This window comes from Nelumbo lutea, chromosome 4, assembly GCF_056320005.1.
Source record: "Nelumbo lutea isolate HS-2025 chromosome 4, American lotus-T2T, whole genome shotgun sequence".
Lineage (NCBI taxonomy): Eukaryota > Viridiplantae > Streptophyta > Magnoliopsida > Proteales > Nelumbonaceae > Nelumbo > Nelumbo lutea.
Window position 1 is genome coordinate 43,606,021 of NC_142687.1, and position 21,282 is coordinate 43,627,302.

The 21,282-nt window shown below is 35.5% G+C and overlaps 1 pseudogene across 5 annotated transcripts; it reads right to left on the bottom strand.

Annotated features, from left to right (window-relative positions):
* Nucleotides 1–8,460: 8,460 nt before the first annotated feature.
* Nucleotides 8,461–20,938, bottom strand: LOC148855473 (uncharacterized; annotated as a pseudogene). 5 transcript variants are annotated; one of them, XR_016113400.1, is made up of 5 exons: nucleotides 20,759–20,933; nucleotides 20,061–20,299; nucleotides 19,183–19,263; nucleotides 18,584–18,743; nucleotides 8,461–9,401 (listed from the first exon to the last, which is right to left on the bottom strand). The product of XR_016113400.1 is annotated as an uncharacterized LOC148855473, transcript variant X4 (transcript). The 5 variants fall into 5 exon arrangements; XR_016113401.1 differs by lacking the exon at nucleotides 20,061–20,299 and having other exon boundaries at nucleotides 20,759–20,936; XR_016113399.1 differs by having other exon boundaries at nucleotides 19,912–20,933.
* Between the last annotated feature and the right edge of the window lie 344 nt (nucleotides 20,939–21,282).

Genomic DNA, 21,282 nt, shown 5'->3' on the forward strand with positions numbered 1-21,282 from the left:
TTTTTCCAATTTTGCTCTGTTTAGGGGTGCAAATTGGGCAGGTTAGAGTTGGGGTTTTGACAAAACTTGAATGATCCAACCCAAAACTTGAGCCTAAAATAGTGTAAAATGTTAACTTGGGCCAACCCAAGTTGCACCCCTACATCTGTTGCAAGTCTTCCAAACTCTAGGCGTTAATGTTTTTTGGCCGAATTTGTAAAAAACGGCTTAAACCAAATAGATTTTCAAATGCTGGAGTCGAAATGCCCATGTGGCACTGGCATGGCACAATATCTTCACGAAATGGCTTGATACCAAACAAGGCACAAGGCACTTCATTAGCAGATGCATAATCAGGTGAGCATCAGCCTGAAAACAGTTCAAGAATTGATACAATACTAATTCCGTCCATCAGTTAAGAATGATTATTTATGATTCAATCCAACTCGACCTGCAAATTTCCGGGCCTAGAGATTATTAATAGCGTCAAAACTCGTCCCATCTAGGCCCATAATCATCCTTCATCCCTATCATCAATGGGGTGTTCTGAAAAACACTTCACTTATCATACCAACAAACTACAGAGCATAACATAGCTCAAAACATAAGAATTATGAATTGTATGTTGACAGAACCATTTGATATAATCAAGTGAAATTTATCGCTATTGGGAAACAAGAATTTACATTTTAGGAATGGTTGTTGCACTTTGAAAAGCATGTAGATGTAACCAAAAGGTAACAATGACCTAGACATTAAGCTAATAGAGTAAACACTTCAAATACATTTAAGAGTGGAATTGGGGGTGGTGCTCACTGCTCAGGGATTTAATGGGGTCAGGAGAGGTGATTCCTACAAAGAAAGCATCATCCATGGCAGGTCGGTGACTAGCAGATTGCAGCGGCTTTCAGGTGGTATCTCTAAAATTTTTGTCGAATCTCTCCCTAAGGCTGCATTTGGTTGCAGTGTAAATAAATTTGTACTGATGCAAAATTATAATAATGCAAATTCTGATTTATTTTTGTTCATAGTTTTGCACTATTTTAGTTGATTGCAGTACAAGTGAAGTAAAATAAAACATGAAGCAGATTAAAGTAAAATCAGAAACTAAATTTGGCCCTGTTTGGATATACTTTTTTTGATAAATATGTCTGGATATACTTTTATAAAGTATTTTCATACTTTTGAAAGTATAAAAATACAAAAAACACGATATAGCATTTGTATTGTGTACTTTATACTTTTTGCTTTCATACTTTTAAAAGTATGAAAAATCCCAAAAGCACGAAGTCAGTTTTTTATACTTTGTGTTTTTTGGTGATATTGTGCTTTCGTTTTCATGCAAATGTACGGTCATGTGTGACCATCCTTCGATAAAACTCTTGACCCTACCTCCACTTGCCACTACTAGAATTGGACTGCCATCACCGGTCTCAAACCTCAAAACCACTAGAAACCGTCACTAGAAGTACAAACAGATGTGTTTTTGTCAAACAGAAAATGATACTTCTGTTTGGAAAGTGTACTTTTCAATTTTTTTTTTATCCAAAAAGCATAAAACACCAACATAAAAGTATTTTATATTTTGATATTTTTAAAAGTACAGAAGTAGAAACATATCCAAACAATGCCTTAAACCAGAATCTGCATTCTTTTCATTTTGTATTAGTGCAAATAAAATTGCACTGCAACCAAACACAGTCTAAATGTCATCCAATATATTCAGTTGAGGCAACACACTGTGGTTGTAGGGTTGCAAATGGATAAAATTGAATCAGATGTGTATGGATTCAAATTTTAATCGTTTATATTCAAATTCAATTCATTTATATGGATCCAAATTTAAATTATTTATATTAAAATTCAAATCATTTATATAGATTCAAATTTTAATCGTTTATATACAAATTCAAATCAAAGGTTATTTATTAGATTTATATTGAATTCAAATCGAATTTGGATTGCCATCCGATATTGAATAGTGTTAATAAATTAATGGACAAATTTCTTAAAGTACCCTTATGATTTAGGAAATTGACTAATTACTATTTACATATTATTTTAAAGTACCCTAAAGTTGTCTACAACCTCCTTTGCCGTTAATTTTCAGTTGCACTCCATTCACATATGATATCATATGACTAATATATTTTTTAAAAATCCTAAAATACCCTTTTAAAAAATTCAAAACCATCGTTAATAGGCAAGTATCTCTCTCTCTTCTTCTTCTTCTTATCGTGCCCTTTGCTAGAAACAACTACTTTTCATGGTGGATTTGGCCATTGCTTTGCTATGCTTGTCCATCTTTGGGTGAGAATAACTCTTTCTCAAAGCACGATCAACAGCATTCTTGGTGGACCTGGCTATAGCATCGCCTTGCTTTTCTTTCTTTGGGCGAGAATCACTTGCACTCTCATAAATATGAGCAATTACTTTAATGCGGGCTCTGACCATTGATGTGCCTTGCTTTTCTTTATTTGAATCAGAACAGATAAATTGAAAGGATGAAGTTATATTCATTTGAGGTTATGCCTCTGTATGAATGCACTTAGAGTTTGAGTATACATAGGATACTTAAGTATGTAGGAAACGTAGAGCACAGATAAATACAGTTGGAAGTCTGTTACAGATAAATTAAGGGATAACAACAAGAGATTGGCATCCTTGGATGAGTTGGCAGATGTTGTACATGCTTCTTAACAATTTGAGTGGGAAACACTCGTACTGTGGTTCTGAACAACGGCTTCCATGGTGACTCTGGCCATTTCTTTACCTCGCTTTTCTTTCCTTGGATGGGAATTACTGCTACTCCGTGCTATAGGCAGTTCCCTTTCACAAGAACTTCTGTCGTATATCTTGACTCTGAATTTGGACTTCCCGTCGTAACTGAAAACTAGAAAATCCACCCACACCAAAGAATGATGTTTTACAAATCTCTACCAACCCTTATGGAAATAGAATTTTTTGTCATTCTTTTTTACTTTAACAGGCTAACTTTTCCCGGTCGAACTTCTGACGATGAGTCTTTTAGGCACCGATCCATTGAAATGCTTGATAAAAAGTGGTGGTATTCCCAGCAAGATTGCAGAAATAAGCATTAGTAAATTCAATTCATATTGAATTAGAAGCAATAACTTTTTTTTTTTTTAATAAATATCTCAATGTATTGAGAATTTTACGAAAGTGTCTTCTTCTTTCAAAGATGATAATGGAATTGATCATCAGAACCACAGAATGACAGGATTTCTCATTTATACTACACAACTGAAGTATCTTCAAAACAAAGCTCAAAAATTTAGTTAAAATGGGCCTTTAAATCAAGAATTCAGCGATAGTTGCTACTGATCAAAATTTTCCAGAAGTCTAATAACTAAAAACCAACAGTTAATTCCCTAATCTTTGGTGCCTCCCATTCACCATCCTCTTCGTCATCCCAATCTTCTGGCTTCTGGCTCTCTCATCCCAGTCCTTTGGCTTCTTATCATCTAGGTTTGGAATGGTTTTGGGAGGGATCAGTGCTGGTTCAAAATCTTCAACTGACAAGAAATTTGCCTCCTCTTCCCCATCAATCAAAATTCTCAATTCATTGTCAGATTTTAGTATGGCAGTGTAACATGGGATAGTTCACCAGAGGGAACAGATGGAGGGTACTTGAGGTGGTGTTCAATGAATTTACCACTCTTGGGCTTCATGTGCCTAAGAATGAAATTCACCTAATTTGTGGATCCACACATGTCGGGTCCAAACATGAGTACGGAGACTTTTGTCAAACTCCTTGGGTTTCCAAACAGTCTCCTGTAAGGGTGTCAATTGGACTGGATTTGGTCCAATCCGATCCAGTCCATTGTGAGTCCATTACAAATGGACCTGGTCCAATCTACTCCAATGAATATTTTAAACCGGTCCAGAGACTGTCTAATCTGTTTAAATTCTTGTTAATTTAGATTGGTTTCAATTTAAACCTGGTTTAAATTCTCAATCCAATATAAATTTATTACGGATGCACCAGGTCCATGTCCAATATGTTATATTGGTCCGTCCAGTCCGTCCAAATTCAATATGTTTTATTGGTCCATCCAATGTCCAATCCAAAACTGATCCATTGACACCCCTAATCTCCTGAGATCACAGATATTTTAGGTATGCTCTTCCACATTTTAACCCATTCTGAAGACGAACCTCGAATTATAGGACAGCTATACCATCCTTGAGGTCTACAGGTTTGCCAAGCTCATTCACTGTGGCATACTTCCTCACTTTCTCACTCACAAGAAGCCCATAATCATCATACCCCTCCCTCTTTGCGTGCTTCCATACACCTTTGTAGTCCTTCTCATAAACGATCGATCCATCGTCCCTCCAATGATTCGCCAAACGACTCACAATAGAGTGCACCGGATGCGCCAAGTCCGACAGTAACACATGCGATCAATAGGAAGATAATTTGCAGAGAGACTTTTATAGCTTCCATCAGAACGATTTCATAACCCGAGAGTCAGAAATCAACCTCAGAGCTGCGATGTTCTAAAGGAGTCGCCCCACTTCCGATGGCATAATAGATCATGGATCTGATCTTACTAGTGGTAACTAATTACAAGCAAAAAGAAAATACCAATAACATGAATTGATCAAGTTGATCAAACTGCCTTTACAATCAGACTCTGTAATTAAATAAAATCTATCTTTCTGGGTTCTTTGATCTTACAATCAGTTTGGAGAAATCGGGGGAGATCAATACTTTGAAGGAGGGCCTTATGTACTTTATTTCATTGGAGATATTCCTAATGCAAGGTTGCAAAAAGCTGTTAGAACGGTGTGGGCACACATTTTCCCTGATAGAAGTTGATCTCCTGCATCAACACAACCATTTTACCCATCTCTACAGTTTATATCTTGTCGTTCTTTATTAAACAAGAAATATTTACATCATCTAAACGTTGAGTGTCCCTCCTACTACTACGGGCCTGCTATGGCTTTGGCAAAACTAGCTGAGAGTCCCGATCCTCTTATTCATCTTCTTGAAAATTTTTATCGGTTGGGTTTTATTTTAAAAACTTGAGGAATAGTAGAGAGTAAATTTGACACTTTGTTTTTTTTTCATGAGGAATGTCCCTCCTACTACTATGGACCTGCTATCGCTTTGGCAAAACTATGTGAGGGGTCGCGATCCACTTATTAATCTTCTTGAAAATTTTTACTAGTTGGGTTTTATTTTGAAAATTTGAGGAATTGTAGTGGGTAAATTTGACATTTCATTTTTTTTCTTAGTGCTTAATGATAATGTCAATTGTCAAAAAACTTAGTGGTACTTTAAAACAATAAGTAAACAATAAGGATAGAATTAGTCAATTTCCTAAACCATAAGGGTACTTTAAGAAATTTGACCTAAACTAATCTAAAAATGATCAATATTAAAGATTATTAATAAAATGAACTAAAAATGACTTAGATATTGTATTTCATAAACAAAATGAATAAAAAATAACATATATGATACTTGAACTTATGACAATTTAATAAAACGTTAAAAAAAACGTAACACACAACATTCAGACAAACTTTTACAAATACATAAAATATAAATTACAATCCAATTGCAAATGAATCAAATTTGGATCACCCTTAATGAGATTTAGTGCCAATTTGAATTCAAATTTGGACAAATGAATAATGCTTGCAGCCTTACAAGTGGTGTGCTCCCAATTTGAGCATTTGTTAAATTCTGAATGGGCATGGCCCAAATTTGACCTAGTCCATCTATACACTTGAAGAATTGGGAGAGTGTATCATAGCATTGTGAGGTTGACACTTTTATATTTGTTCACTAGATTATTAAACATGTCTCTCTCTCCTTTATCTTCTTTATTCTCTATTTTCTCCACCTCTCTTTAAAATTACAAGAATGCCACATATAAAACAAACATTCCTATATAATTGCCTTTATAATATTAAAAAATTACAACAACGCCATAAGACAAATCTCCTTATATAATTGGCTGAATGACATTCGAAAATTACAGTAGTGCCTCATACAATTATTTATGATTATGACATCATATATATAAAATGTCATTCTTATTTTTTGTCAACTCTCTCTCTCTCTCTCTCTCTCTCTCTTTCATATTCTCTATTTCAACTTTTATTTATCCATTTATTTATTTTATTATTATTATCTAAACATTTATTTATTTAATAAATTAAATAAATTATTTATTTAAATAAAATAAATCGATAGAATAAAAGAGATGTGGCATTAAGAGATAGATTTCAATAAACATTTATTTATTTATTTTACTAAATTATTTATTTATTTAAAAATAATTTACTAACAAATTATTCTCTCCCCTTGAGCCCAATATTTAGTATTGTCAACTGGTCGGGTCTAATTCGAGATAGCCTATACCAGTCCCATCCCAACAGACTTTTATTTATTTATTTATTTTATTTAAGAAAAACTAGGGCTGAACCAATAGGTTGGGTCTATTTTAATAGAGTTAAATTGATTGAACATAATTATAATGGTTTTGGTTCCATGATTTTGTCTTGATTAATTATTGGATTGATTATCATTCTTACTTGTCCAGAATTGATTCAAGTCTAGAATCAAACATTTATATATATATATATATATATATATATATATATATATATATATATATATATATATATATATATTGTATTCTTTATCATGTTTCATGTTTGAAATAATAAATAAAATAATATTAGTTAAAACTACTCTTTTCTGTCATTGGGTTCGAGTAATTTGTGAATAAAGGATTAGCTTCTCTGTGTACCCTTTTGATGCAAAGCTTATAATTTACCAGTTTATACATTCATCCATGGATCATGATCCTGTATTTTAAAAGCATAATTCTTAATTCAGATTCAGTTTCATCTTTTAATTTGATTCATCTGTTTGGGTGGTCGCAAGAATTTACCACACCAATGATTATAGCTGATGTGAACTCTGCTTGAATTGCAATGACCGTATGACATTGAGGCTTCCGGTTTGCTACGCATACCACTATTGAAAACATCAGATACCATATGGATCTTGGGAAGCATGATTAACTTGTTTGGGTTTCCACATTAAGAATATCTAGGCCGACTGTTAATTGGTGCCTTTGCGTAGATTTATTATGACGGAAATCAAGCTAAATATATGAAAGTTTCATTAGAATTTTTATAAATATAACGAATAACAAAATAATGCACAAATGAGAAAGCTGAAGCCATTCCCAATCCTGCTGATGTTTGATGTTCAGTATAGTTGAACTCGGATTTTCTATCTACATGACTATGTCATACATTGGGAATATCTTCTATATTTACATGTTATTATTCATGAAAAGAGATTTTTAATGTATAACTGTAATGTCCAGTGGGTAAATGTGTGTAAGATTTTTGTGGGTTGGAGATTTGGATTCTGTATAATTTATCTTCGTGGAGCACACCAAATGGTGGATTGTAAGACATTACAGTCGCACATTAAGAATATCTTCCATATTTACATATTACCATTCATGGAAAGATATTTTTAATGTAAACTGTAGTGTCTTGTGGATAGATGTGTGAGATTCTTGTGGGTAGGAGATCTGGATTCGGTATAAATTTATCTTTGTGGAGCACACCAAATGATGGATCGCAGGACACTACAGCCGTACATTGGGAGTATCTTCCGTATTTATATGTTACTATTTATGAAAAGATGTTTTTACTTTTTAATATACAACTATAGTGTCCTGTGGGTAGATGTGTGTAAGATTCTTATGGTAGGAGATCTAAATTCGGTATAATTTATCTTCATGGGGCACATCAAATGGTGGGTCGTGAAGCCCTAATCCTCTAAATAGGGCTGCAAACTGATTGATAGAATGTGCCAACAAACAAAATTGATTTGTCAATATTTAAGCGCTTCTGCAACTATAATTTTTCTTGTTGCTAGTTCTAAAACAAATCAAAATCATCTTGCTTCAAAACATTTTGTTTCATAAAACAAAAGTACAAAAAACATGTTTTTAGTTTACTTCTGTTCTCAAAACTGAAATCAAAAACATATTCTTGAATCTAGCTACAAAAACATGTTTTTGTCTATTTATTCAACATGTTTCATAAATCATATAAACTTTTATACTAGAAAATTTATTTTTATTTTAAAAACCAATAATTTGTTCGTTAAAAAACATGTATTCTTTTTTTGAAACAAAACGAAGTTTTTTGCTGATGTGAAGATTCTAAAAACAAAAGCATTTATTTTGTAGAACGCCCCCTAAATTAAATGATAAATTTGATGAGTCAACAACTAACAATCTTTATGCTCTGTATGCGGTGTGATTTATTTGTATTGATACAAATGTATGGGTACAAATAAGAATGCAAATTTTACTTCGTGTTTGACTTGGCTTTGTTTCAGGTTTTATTTTACTTCATACTCGATCCAAATAAAAAAAATAAAGCAAAAACTGAAACAAGGAATCAGAGTTTGTAATCAAATCATTTGCATGCCCATACTTTTGCACCAGTACAAATCAAATTGCATTGCAAACAAAACGGGCCTTAGGAATTCCAACAATGGTGCCTATCTCATTCTGAAGGCAGCATAATTTACCTGTTGCATCGCTGGAAAATTCTGTTAGCTCTTACCTAAAAAATACGGAGCCTCTTAAGAACAAAAATCAGCAACAGCTGCAGATGTGAGGCTCATTCCATTACTGCAACACCACCGGCAGCCTTTATCTTCTCAATTATGTCATTGGCCTCCTCCTTGGTGACCCCTTGTTTCAATAGGACTGGTGTCTTCTCAACTAGGTCCTTGGCTTCCTTCAACCCTAGATTGGTAAATGCTCTGACTTCTTTGATCACCTTGATCTTTGCTGCTGCATCAAATTTCTCCAGTTTCACATCAAAAGCTGTCTTCTCCACCTTCTTCTCTTCAGCCTTCGCAGAGCCAGCAGCTGGACCACCCTGACCCAAGTCCATGCCCTCCGTTGCAATCGGTTGCATTTTGGGATGCCTTAGCCTGTTTTGTAGAGTTGGACCTATCTGCTTCAGTTCATCAGGGGGTAGGGCAGCAATACGTTCAGCAAGCTGAATGATCTTATCAGAAGGTGGGGGTTTAGGGTTATATGGATCATAGAAAGCAGGGTACTTGTACCTCTTAGGCTTGGACTTGGGATCTCTAGGAACAAAATCAGGTTGAAACAGACGAAATTGAAGAGGACCTGTTATCTTAGGGAGAGTTGGAGGGGCACGGACATTTCTGAGTAAAGTAAGGAGCTTCATAGTTAAGTAAACAAGTAACTGCGGAACTGCATGAGAAGGAAATGGTTTAGGACATGGTGACTGCAAGCCACCTAGTCACAATACTTGGTGCAAATGAAGGTTCTATAATTCCTTTTGTTGAGGCTAGTCCAAACTGTCACCTACAAAGAATTAAAGATGTACATCAAGTCATCAGCAACTTAATACAACAAAACAGATATCCTCTCTTTTATGTAAAAGCATTCCAGCTCTTATATGAAACCATATAGACATGCTTACAGGACAATATACCGATACAGTGACTATATCAATATCTTGCATTAAAAAGAAAATCATGCAGGTCCTCCCTACTTTGTCCTTGCACCTCATGAAAACACATTATACCAGTTGAAACTACTCAGAAAGACAGAAACTGATCTAAGTCTAAACATATTTTCTTTTATGCTGCTTCCCAAAAGTGAAAAAAGGAAGAAATATTTAATCTTTTCTTTCACCATTATAGGAAATAGGTAGTTCGATGCCTAAAGAATGGCTATGAACATAACCGCATATACGTTTTCCCCATAACCACTTTCAGTGCATAAAAACAAATTTTGTTGCAAAATACATATTTAAGGGAGACACAATTCTAACTACCCTGTAGCCTCATTTGGATCTCACAAGTATGCACGTGCTTTGCACATGGCAATTTTTTATGATGATGATGACAGTAAATAACATGTTTTCAAAATTTTCTACATCTTTTTTTTATTTCTGTGTCCATAAAACCATTCTTATTTGCCATGTTTATTTTGTTTAATATAATGAATATACAATATTAGAGTTGTGCCCAATTTTTTTATATTTTTTTTTGAGAGAAAAGGTAAAGCATTTCCATAACAGAAGACCATACAGCCTTACCCACTGAGATATTGAGCAAGGCAAATCTTTGATCAAGGTGATAAAAAAATGCTAAAAAAAAAAATAAATAAATATATATATGTTAGAAAATTCAAAACAATTTCCAAAAAATTCAAAAAGTGCAAAAAATAAAAAAAATATTAAACATAATATTAATAAGAAATATAAACTTAAATTTTAAAATTAATGGTTTAAAAAACCTATTATCTAAAATTAAATACATAAACATAACATGTAAAGCATATTCAAATGAAAATTTAAAAATAAAATCAAATATCCATGTTCGGGTCTTAAATTCTTAATTCTCACACAAAAAATATCTTAATAAAATATCTTTTTAAAAGGCAATTAAAATTATAAAATCATTATTTTTGTGTGAGAATTAAGAATTTAAGACCTGAACATGGACTTGTTTGGGCTTGCCTCCAGGGGTGTGGTCGGAGGTCCAGGAGCAGAGCCCCCAGCCCAGCCACTAGGTTCAAGAAAAGCAAAAAAAGTACAATTTTCAAAAGGCACACGCCTGGGCCAAGGGCAAGGTGCACCAGACATGCACCTTTTGAAAGTGTTGCCCCTAGGACCTGGGCAAGGCGCCTACACTAAAATGCACCTCACCTGTGCACCTAGGCACGCCTTTTAAATCACTGAAACCAATTGGCCCTGAATATAGAGCCAATATCTTGTATTCTTCATTTCTGATTGCTCCCCCAATTCCTGCCACTCCCAGGTTGCCCATAGAAGTGCTGGCTTCAAAAAGAAGAGAATGGATTCTGGAAGTTTTCAAATGAGAAAAAATTGTATAAAAGGCTATCTCATGACATGGAAATTAAGCTTCAGTGCACTAAAAGAAGTGCTAACTCCTTTGTGGATAAACATGTAAAACAAGAGGTGGAAAGAGCCAATATGCTTTGGGCAATATTGTAATATAAGATTTATCTTGGGGAGGGTTAAGGATTTTATCCCTCCCCTTGTTATGTTGTATTTGCTCCTCTTTAATTTTTTAATAAAATTTCAATTACTTGTCCAAAAAAATAAAAATAGAGTTGAAAAGGCCTCTCTACCAATGGCTGGTTTGCACACCAACTATAAATGTGATCCTGGAATAAAGGAAATCAAGCAGTCCGAACCATGATTCCTTTCCAAATGCTCATGCCATAAGACTGTTGTGGATGAAGTGGAGCCCAATTCATTAAGGAACTACCATATTTACATTGAATGACTTGGCACCAGAGATTATTAGGCTCCTCCCAAATCTCCATAACCATTTGCAGTGAAGAGCATCATTCATCAGTTTCAACTTTCTAAAACCCACTCCACCAAATTCCTTTGGTTCACACATGGAATCTCAAACAACCAAATGAAGCTTTCTTTCTTCATTAGGGCCCTCCTATAAGAGATCTCTTAAGTTTTCTAGGGATTTTGCAACTACGGTTAGCAAAGAAAAGAGTGAGAACTAAGAAGTAATAAATCGGTAGACTAGAGAGAACACATTAAATTAAAACAACGATTCCCCCTTTGGACAGCAACCTCCCCTTGCACCCAAAAAGCCTTTTCTTACATCGCTCCATGACCAAATCCCATAGAGAGTTGGACCTATAATGAGCTCCAAGAAGCAGACCAAAATATTTAGTTGGGAGAGAGCCAAACCTACATCCCAAAGTGTAGCTAATTCTCTAATATGAGTAGGGGTGTCCATTATATGGTCTAGACCATTTAACCACATCGAGCCAAACCAAAGTTGGCGGTTTGATCTGGTCTGGACTTAAAACAGTTTGGTTTGGTCTGAGGATTCCTCAAACCGTAATTTACTGCAACAAAAAAATGAATTTACTGCTAGAATATAAGTCATGGTTATTTTATCATACATCAAGTAACACAAAGGCCAAAGTTCTATCATAGAAAAAAGGAAAAATATTTCTTGACTCTTTACTTGTGTTAAGAGAATCCCTTCCCCTTGTTTTTAACTTTATCCTCAAGAAAAAACAATTAGTTTTTACACTCTGACACTCTACTAGAGGAGCAGCAAGAACTTTGTTTCCATCATTTAGATTATGCATTTTTTGAATTATGCCAATGCAATCAGCCCTTATATGAGGTGTGTCTCTTCTTCCCCTGAGTAATGAACCATCTCTTCTTCCCCTACATACATTTGCAATATTTGCCAATTCTTGGAGTTCGTTGGACTCCACTATTTATAATTTTGCTGTTTTAGTTTAATAATTCCATTGAGTAGCATAATTTTTTTATGAAAAGGTAAAGTAAAGTATTGTATTGAATATCAAACCGTATAAAATTCTTCAGATAGAACATTTATTTTCCATGGATTGCTCTTCAAATAGAAGGTGCTATTGTTTGTAGAACTTGTAAAATACAACCTAGCTGACAGAACATAATTTTCCTAAGATAAGAAGAGAAAACTGCGTTAGTACTACACTTGATCTGGATTCCAGTAGCTTTGAGATGTTGTGTGTGGTCTAAATTAAGGTGGGCCAACCATATTGACCATTAATTCAACCAAAGATATCATATTGAAAAAGAAGCAACCTTAGTGAACAGCTTATCAATCTTAAGTGTAAAACATTATCTGATTTTAGATGGTATAAGGATGTATTTCTGTCCAAAGTACATAGGCTAACTAATTCAAGAGAACCCTATTGGAAAGAACAATTTATTTCAGGGCTTCCCCCATTATTCGCTGAAAAGGTCAGGAACCACCTCAGAAGTCAAGGAGGAGGGGGAATCCAATATACCCATTATATGTTTAGATATCTAGTCCAGATAGTAAAGCAGATAGAACATGACTTCTGCAATGACTTGCGCCTAAAAAGGCAAATCAAAAGATAGAGCTAACTCCAAAAAAGAGTTAGGAGATTTTTGCTACCAGTTTGGGGTAGGTCTTAAACCCACCAAAGCTCAAGGTTTAAAATGTTGATGTCGATGGAAATGTCGCTTACCAAAATATAGGACATATGTCAAAAATGTCGAGGGGAAATATAGTAAAAATTAGAGACATTGTGGAGATATTATGAAATATGTGGAAATATGCAATGATATTTTGTAAAATGATAAAAGAAGCATTAATACATATTTCTAAACTACTATCTTTATTCCCAACCATTATATAAAGCTAAGAAACTAAGATAAATAACAAATTAGTAAATGACGATTTACTGATTTATTATGCATTTTTATGTTTTTACAAGGTTCTCTGATATTTTCTTTTCTTATTTTTAATTATGATTTATTATAAATTCTAATATATTTATTTCACACTAGTAAATAGAAATGCATTTATTCTGATTTTTTAAATATCAAAGTTATAATACATTATGTTTTATTATAAATTTAATAAACTGATTCTCCTTTTTGTAGTATTAAGATAATGATAAATTCTAATTTCTTATAAAACTTAATGAATTTATTATGATTTTTAGTACTAAACTTATAATAAATTATGATTTAGTATAAAATTTAATAAATTTATTCTGATTTTTTATATTAAATGTAGAATATGATTTATTATAAAATTTAATAAACATTTTCTGATTTTAAAAAATATTTTAAAAAAATACTAACTAGTTAATATTTTATTACTTGAAAAATATTTTATGTTCTATATTATAAAGTAATTAATTTATTCTTTTGTTTTTATATTTTGTTAATTCTTTTTTATAAATATTTTATTTGAAATATTAAATAGAAATTATTAATGGAATAATTTATATTAATATACTGTATTATAATAATATAATATACTAATATAATATATTATTAATGTACATTAGTCAACATTATCGACATCCTATCGACATAATAGGAAAAACTGCTTTTTTTGTTATTTGGACTGATTTGGTTGACATTTCCGAAATATAGGAAATGTCGACCAAAATAATGTAATTTTTATATTACCATCCATTTTCATGTCAGTGAACCTTGACATCAACATATGTCGGGCGACATTAGCGACACTTCGCGACATTTGAAACCATACCAATGCTAAACCAGCACATAAAAGGAGAAAATCCAAATTTCACAAAAGAAAACCTGAGAGAAAAGAAAGAAAATCAAAATCTTTTAAAAATAAAAGAGATTATAAAACCACCACTTGCTTTAAGTGTGGAAAAAAAGTCATTTTGCTAACAAATGCTTTAAAAGCCTAAAAAAGGTTAATGAATTAGGTGAATCTATAAAAGAGGTCACCTCTGAAGAAGAAAGAGAAAGAGAAACCTCTACCTCTACCTTGCTAGAAGAGTGTTGTGACAACCAAGGTCCCTGTACATGTAAATATGAAACCAGTACAGAAGTTGATTCAAATAGTATTAATATGACCTCTCTAGAAGAAGAACATTTATTAGAAATACTAGAGGATATTCCTGATGAGGAAACCAAAAAGAGTTATCTACTTATGGCAATACAGAGTAGTAGAGAAAATAATAAAAAACAAAAATCTAAAAAAGATTTGTCTAAAAAAGAAAATATAATATCATACAATGAAATTATCAAAAAGGTTCAAGAAACCTCTTCTCAGCCCCTACCTTGATACACCTAAAGCAAGAGGTTGGCAATCTCAAAACCGGAGTTAAATCCCTTGCCTTTTTTTTTCTTTCATCTTTTCTGTGAACCGAAGGGACATCTCTTCGAGCTCAATGGGATCCAAGTCGGGAAACTTGCTTTTTAGCTTTTCCATATAGGACTGGAACAAGGTTTGAAAAACCTCGTCTTCCTCTACTAGCTTAAGAGTTGACGTGAGGTCAAACTTATTCCACCACTTAATTTCAATGATTTTATCAATTGATAGAGGCATCCACGAAACATCCAAATGGTAACTCCATTTCAAGATCCAAGGGAGGTGATATGTTTTGAAGAATTCAAACTGTTTTATATGTTCAAATTCTAAATAACTTCTTCCTTGTCCAAATTTTGTATATTTATCTAATAATTCTTTTTGGAGAAAGATATCATCTAAAGCTCCCCATGTAGGCCACCAAACATAGACCCAATATGGACATGGGCCCTGAACTCTTTAGAGAACCGAATGAACCATGAATGCTTGAAGATAGAATTTTGAACGAAAAATACCTTATACCAAGCATCCTGATAATCTTAGTAATTGAACATTCTGGGTCTCCTATCTATTGGCTTGGTGATGAGTTTCAGTTAGATGGAGTCAACCCATGATGCCTTTGTCATGAATTTAACTATTACTAGCTTTGAATAAGTTATTTCTGATTTACTAGAGTCCCTGTAGTAGTACTGAGTTCTAGCAGAACCCGTATGAAGGAGAATTTCTTTATAGTATTTTTAGTCTTTATTTAGACCACATACTGTGAAGTGATTACCATCAAGGTATTCTAAGTCGAGATATTGTAGGGCACCCTCTGAATTTACATGAGAGGATACCGCTGCTACTTCTTCATGAGATATTGTTACCACAAAATCTGTAGAGTTGGTTATGTACTGGCTGGAATTAGTCTCAGCAATTGCCGGAGAAGGTTCCCTAATTAAGGGAGAAGCACTGGAGGACTGACTAGTCCTAGTAGAGCTTGACCCGAACTAATAAGTTCGTGGGCTGAACTGATTAGTCCTTCTTTGATGCCTTTGATTAGGACTTGGAGGGAGATCTTGTCTCCTGCTAGCCATCTTTAATTAGATGTCCTTGAAGGAATTCTTCGGTCAAGAAATCTAGCAGAGCATTATCGGATCCTCTAATATATTTAATTTTGAAATCAAATACAGATAAAATAGCTTGTCATTGGGGAAACCAAAATTTTGGTATCTTTTTCCAAAATCTCTTTTGCAGATTTACAATCCATTTGCAAAGTAAATGTTAATTTATCAAATCTCCTTGAAACTTTGAGATGCATAAAACAATGCTTAGCATTTCCTTTTTGACAGTAGAATATTTTTTTGGGTTTTATTCCATGTACCAGAGGTAAGCCGGATGATTTCATCTCTTCCATTCCTATGTTGCTTTAGGATTCCTCCATATCCAATCTCACTAGCATCAATTTCTATGATCTTGGGATCTTTGGATGAGGGATATTGAGCCCTCTACTTATTCTTCTCACTGTTTGAGTGAACTGATCATTCCACTCCGGAGGACTTTTCTTTAGTCTCTTTTGAAGCAGTTGTTGGTCTCTAGCTATGTCTCTGTAGTAGTCTACTACATAGTTAAGACTACTAGAAATCTTTGGAATTGGGTTTCATCATTTTACATGCCAGCCTTTTTGGTTTTCTTTATTAATTTGGAAGGATGCAAGAGTAGTAGCACAGAAGAGCTGTATATTTGGACTAAAACAACATGATTGAATTGACTTTAATATGAGGTGATTTGTTTGGATCTGCCCTATAATTTAGAATCCATGCTTATCTCTCTATTTGTTTTAGATTTTGTCTACCATACAAGGTAATGGAAATTAAATTGAAGGGCAGATGACCCAATTAAGACTGCAGGGAAACAGTTTTGTCATTAGTTCATTCACGGACTTTGAGATGGATGCAAGGATGATAACAGATCCAGACTCATTTTTTATTGGGAATCCAGGTTTATTGAGGATACATAATTAGGCACTTTCAGGGATTTCCAAAGGAACAATTAACGATTGCAAACTTTGCAATAAATGATCAAATTCAAGAATAAAAGGGTTTTAGGTCCAGATTGATGTTGTTGTTAGGTTGCAGGGACGGGACTCTATATTCCAAACAAACTACAAGACTCTAAACAAAGTTGAAATACCTAGATCAGTGCTGCTGTTAATAGTTTGCAGGGACTATTAACAGTGCTACCTAGATCACTTGACAATGGTGCCTTGGTGATCTGATCAGCTGCAACACGGGATGAAGGGAAAAAAGAGTGAGAGAGAGGGGAGGAAGAAGGTGAGAGTGAGAGAGAACTGGAAAGGGAGGCTGGGATGGTCCACTTAGCCCTCCCTTGGACAGAGACAGTTCCAACCCGGAGGGGGTCTTGGTGCGGAAGGCTGGGATGGTCTCGCAAGAGAAAGAAGGTTGTGTGGAGCAGGGAATCGTTGAAAGTCAAGTGGAGAATTTTTTCGATTTTGAGAAGCTTATGGGGGTATCCTTCTCTACGGAGCAAGAGCCTCAGTTGCGAGATTGGATCAGCTCCTCTTTCATCCATGATGCAAAGGATCTTAACCCTCAGTTTGCAAGGAGCTCAGAACCGGAGTCAGATTTGGAGAAAGAAAGTTCTTGGTCAGACGTGTCTTCTACACCATCAGTTCTGCCAGTCGGAAATAGGAAATCCAAACTGTTGAGGGAATGTTATGAACTACTGGTTGTTACCCCCCTCCTCAGGGAGCCCGTGGCATCAGGGGAAGGGGTAGAAGAGGTAGAGGAAGAAATAGCTTGGGCTGTTAAATTGAGGATCTGGTTGCTCTTTCTTCCTTTGGAGGTCTCTTAGGTTTTGAGTTTTTAGGTTTGGCTGAGGAGTTTGGTTTTCAGATCTCCTCGCTGGTGCATGTTTATGTTGTTTTGTGACCCTTGAGCTCTGGGCTCGAGTTGTAAGTGGTTCGTTCTTGGCTTCTGTGGGGTAAAGATTTTTGTATGCCTCTTGTATACTTTTCTTTCATTTTGAATAAATTTTACTTTATCTTTCTCAAAAAAAAAAAAAAAAAAGTGAGAGGAACTGGCAGCGGCTTACCTTGCCAAAGTTCAGTTCAGCTCGGTTCTTCAGAGTCGAGCGCTGAAGGAGGGAGTGACAAGAGATGGAGGGAGGGAGGGTTGAAAACTTGGAATCGAGTAAAGAGAAGGGTTTGAAGGGGTTTTGTGTCATGTACCTCTTTCTTGCTTTAACCGGCTGGAATAGGATTCCGACTCCTGGAAATTTTTAACATAGATAATCCTATTCTAATCAAATAGATAACATGTAACCCGTAAGAGTAAATCCATACATAAACCTATTATAAATTTCTGTTAACATGGGAAGCCTAATAGTATTAAGAGAAAAATGTTAAGTTGTTCCTTATAAGACTGTTAGACTACCAGTGGTGGTGGTGATGGACTAAAAATTCAGGTGGTGGTGGTGATCAACTTGTAACCAATTTTGGTTAGATTCACATTGTTAGTTTTAGTGGTTCAGTGGTCGTGGTGATCGACTGAAATCAACCAAAAAAGTGGAAAAAAAAAGCATTCCCAAAAGACACAAGATAGCATGACTTCTCGGAAAATTCAAGTCTCTAAATTACAAATACAGAGATTGAATTGAAATGTGGCATAATGTATTAACCATAATTCCCCTCAGCCTAAAGAAAAAAGGGGATCGCTGATTCTGAAGGTTGTAAACATGAAGACCTCCCATGTGGGAAATTCTCTAAGGTTCCATGTGAGCAGGGTGGTTCGGTTGTGTGGTTGTGCAACAAGCCAACAAGGCAACAACAAAGAAATAGAACACATGATGATTAATGACAGTGGACAATAGAGTGTCACTTACCAGTAACAAGCAGCAGTGAAAAGCAACCAACAAACTCAGGGAGGCGGTGATGATCGTTCAAACCTCAAGTCAATTTCCCGTTGCCAATTCGCAGAGTTGGAGACTGAGTCTTGGACCTCTTGGTTGCAGCAGGCCGCCGACGGTGATTAGAAAGTGGAGACTGGAAAATGGAGAGCAATATAATAGCACATGAGTAGACGACGGAGATGGAGCAGAGCAGACAGGCAAGATTTAAGAGAGACTTGAAGGACGATCGGACGAAAGATTTTAGATGCTTAGGGTTTGCAGGTTTTGGAATTTTCATTAAGGATCTGTTTGGGAGGGCTGAAACAGTGAGTTGGAATTTCGATTTTAACCATTAAGGACTTGTTTGGGAGGGCTTGGGTTAGGCCCAACTTGATCATCCTCCTCTCCCAATGACATACTGAGTTTCTTTTCAGAAAATATATTTGGCACATGGGTTCTAATTTTTATCATAAATACTTTTCAAATTGCATTAAAAATAAATAAAAACTTGCATAGGAATTTAAAGCTTGAAAGAACATTGTATAAATGCAATATAAATAAATAAAAAAAAATAGAGAGATGATCGAACTTACTCTTGAACCTCGGCTTGGGCGGCAACATCTGGTGTGAGCGTCGGGAAAACAGCTCACTTGGGTAGGATTTGGAGTCGCCACCTATCAGATATGGAAATGGAGATGATGAAACCTCTAAGATTAACATCAAAATTCATTTCGATTTAAAAGTGATTCTATATCTCGAGGCACCGACTAAATTAATTCGGATAAGACTCAATGGGAGAGGAAAAGTGAAAATATTTAATCCAACAAAAACATGCTAACTAGTTTTACGGTGTGCGAAAAGAACCTATCTTCTCAACATGTCAATTAGAGTGAAAGGTAAACAAAACCCGATCTAACAAATCTATTACTCTAGTATATATTATCATACCGAATGGAACTAAAGGTTAAGAGGTTAAGATACATCTATCACTCCATGGATTCAAACGTTAAGAAATTGATATATAAAAATCAACCCCTAACTATAACAAAGAAATTTAACACCATAAGAAGACTTAATCTGAGCAGTGAGCACCCAACAATCACATAGACCAATCAACATAGAGAAATAAGATAAATATCAGAGGAAAAGAAGAGGAAAAAGACGAAAAATGGCAGAATCAGGAAGGGAAAGAGAGAGAGAGACTACAAAAGCTGGTTTTACCACCTCCATCAGCCTTCTTCCCCTTCCTCAACCTCCATCCAAGACCAATGCAAAAGAAATAGACTAGAAACCAACTAATTATAAAAGAGGAGGGGAATTACATGCTATGTCTAAACCTAAAGTCGACTAACATAATACAGAAAGAACTTCGGTAGAACTTCTACTGTTGCAAGTCACTTAGCTTTGAAATTCACTGGGCCTGACCCAAAACGCTGATGAATGCAAAGAGGAGTTGGAGAATGAACTTCACCCAATGATCGAGGGCCGGATCTCAAGCGATTGTGGTCTGGTTTTCTCCACTGGTTATCAATGTAGAAAACGGAGGGGGTCTAGCCTATTTCAACCTTAGATATTTCGTCTTTGAGTAGATGCAACTCCAGCACCGGAGCAATCTACGTTATTGGGATCAACCGGTAATGGAGGGTCGGGTTGGCTTGTCTGGCGAGATCACTGCCGATGTTGCTTCTAGTTCCTGTCCAAACGGGAAACCTGAAATGGAGAAGGAGCCAGGAGATGATGATAGCAGGGAAACAAAGAGGATTAGTGAGGTTGGGATAGCAGGTTTTTATCAGGAGATAGGATGGATCGAACGTGAATAATAGAGGAGTTCTACCATTACAGCTTCCCTATTATTCCTCGAGAGAACTGAGAGGGTGGATGGATCAACAGTGGACTAAAAATGAACCAAAGGAGAGGGCGAGAGAGAGAAAGTAAGAGAGGTTGGAGGAAAGAAAGAGTTACCCCGCTGCTGGTTCGATTCGAACGGAGAAGATGAATAGTTTGAAAACAGGATTCTAATGGATTTGTGGGATTCTTAGGACTCTTGGGATTTTTGGAATTCTTTGGATTAGAAGAAAGAGGACGAAGAAGAAGAAGAAGAAGAGAAGAAGAAAAGGATGAATAGAAGGAGAGGGATTGAAATTGAAAGAGGGAGAGAAAGCTACCTACCACGGCTGCATGCAGTGGTGCTGGTACGGAATGAAAGAGATAACGAAGAAGAAGAAGAAGAAGAAGAAGAAGAAGGAGGAGGAGGAAGAGGAGGAAAACAAAGAGAGGGAGAGTGAGAGGAGAGGTTCATGTCACTCCTCTGTGTCGAAGAGAGGAAGAGAGTGAACAGTTGATTACCTAGGATTGAAAACTTAGGTTTGTATTTGATGGAGGTAGATTTGGCCCGACACCTTGGCTGTGCGACACATGGAAGAAACCGGGTGTGACCTGACAGGAACGCCAACTCGACACAATGACATAGCAACAGCCATATTCCAAGAAGAGGCTCGATCTTTCCGAGCTCCCCAAGAAGAGGCCTGAGCTTCCCGAGCTTCCCAAGAAGAGGCTCGAGCTCACCAAAAGGAACCCACACTTCTCGAGAGGTGAAATCCGAGCTCTCCCTAAGAACCCCGAGGCTAATAAGGAAACCCGCGAGGGGCAAAGCCCGGACTAGCCCACCTCGGGTCAGTCCGGGCCACACCCCG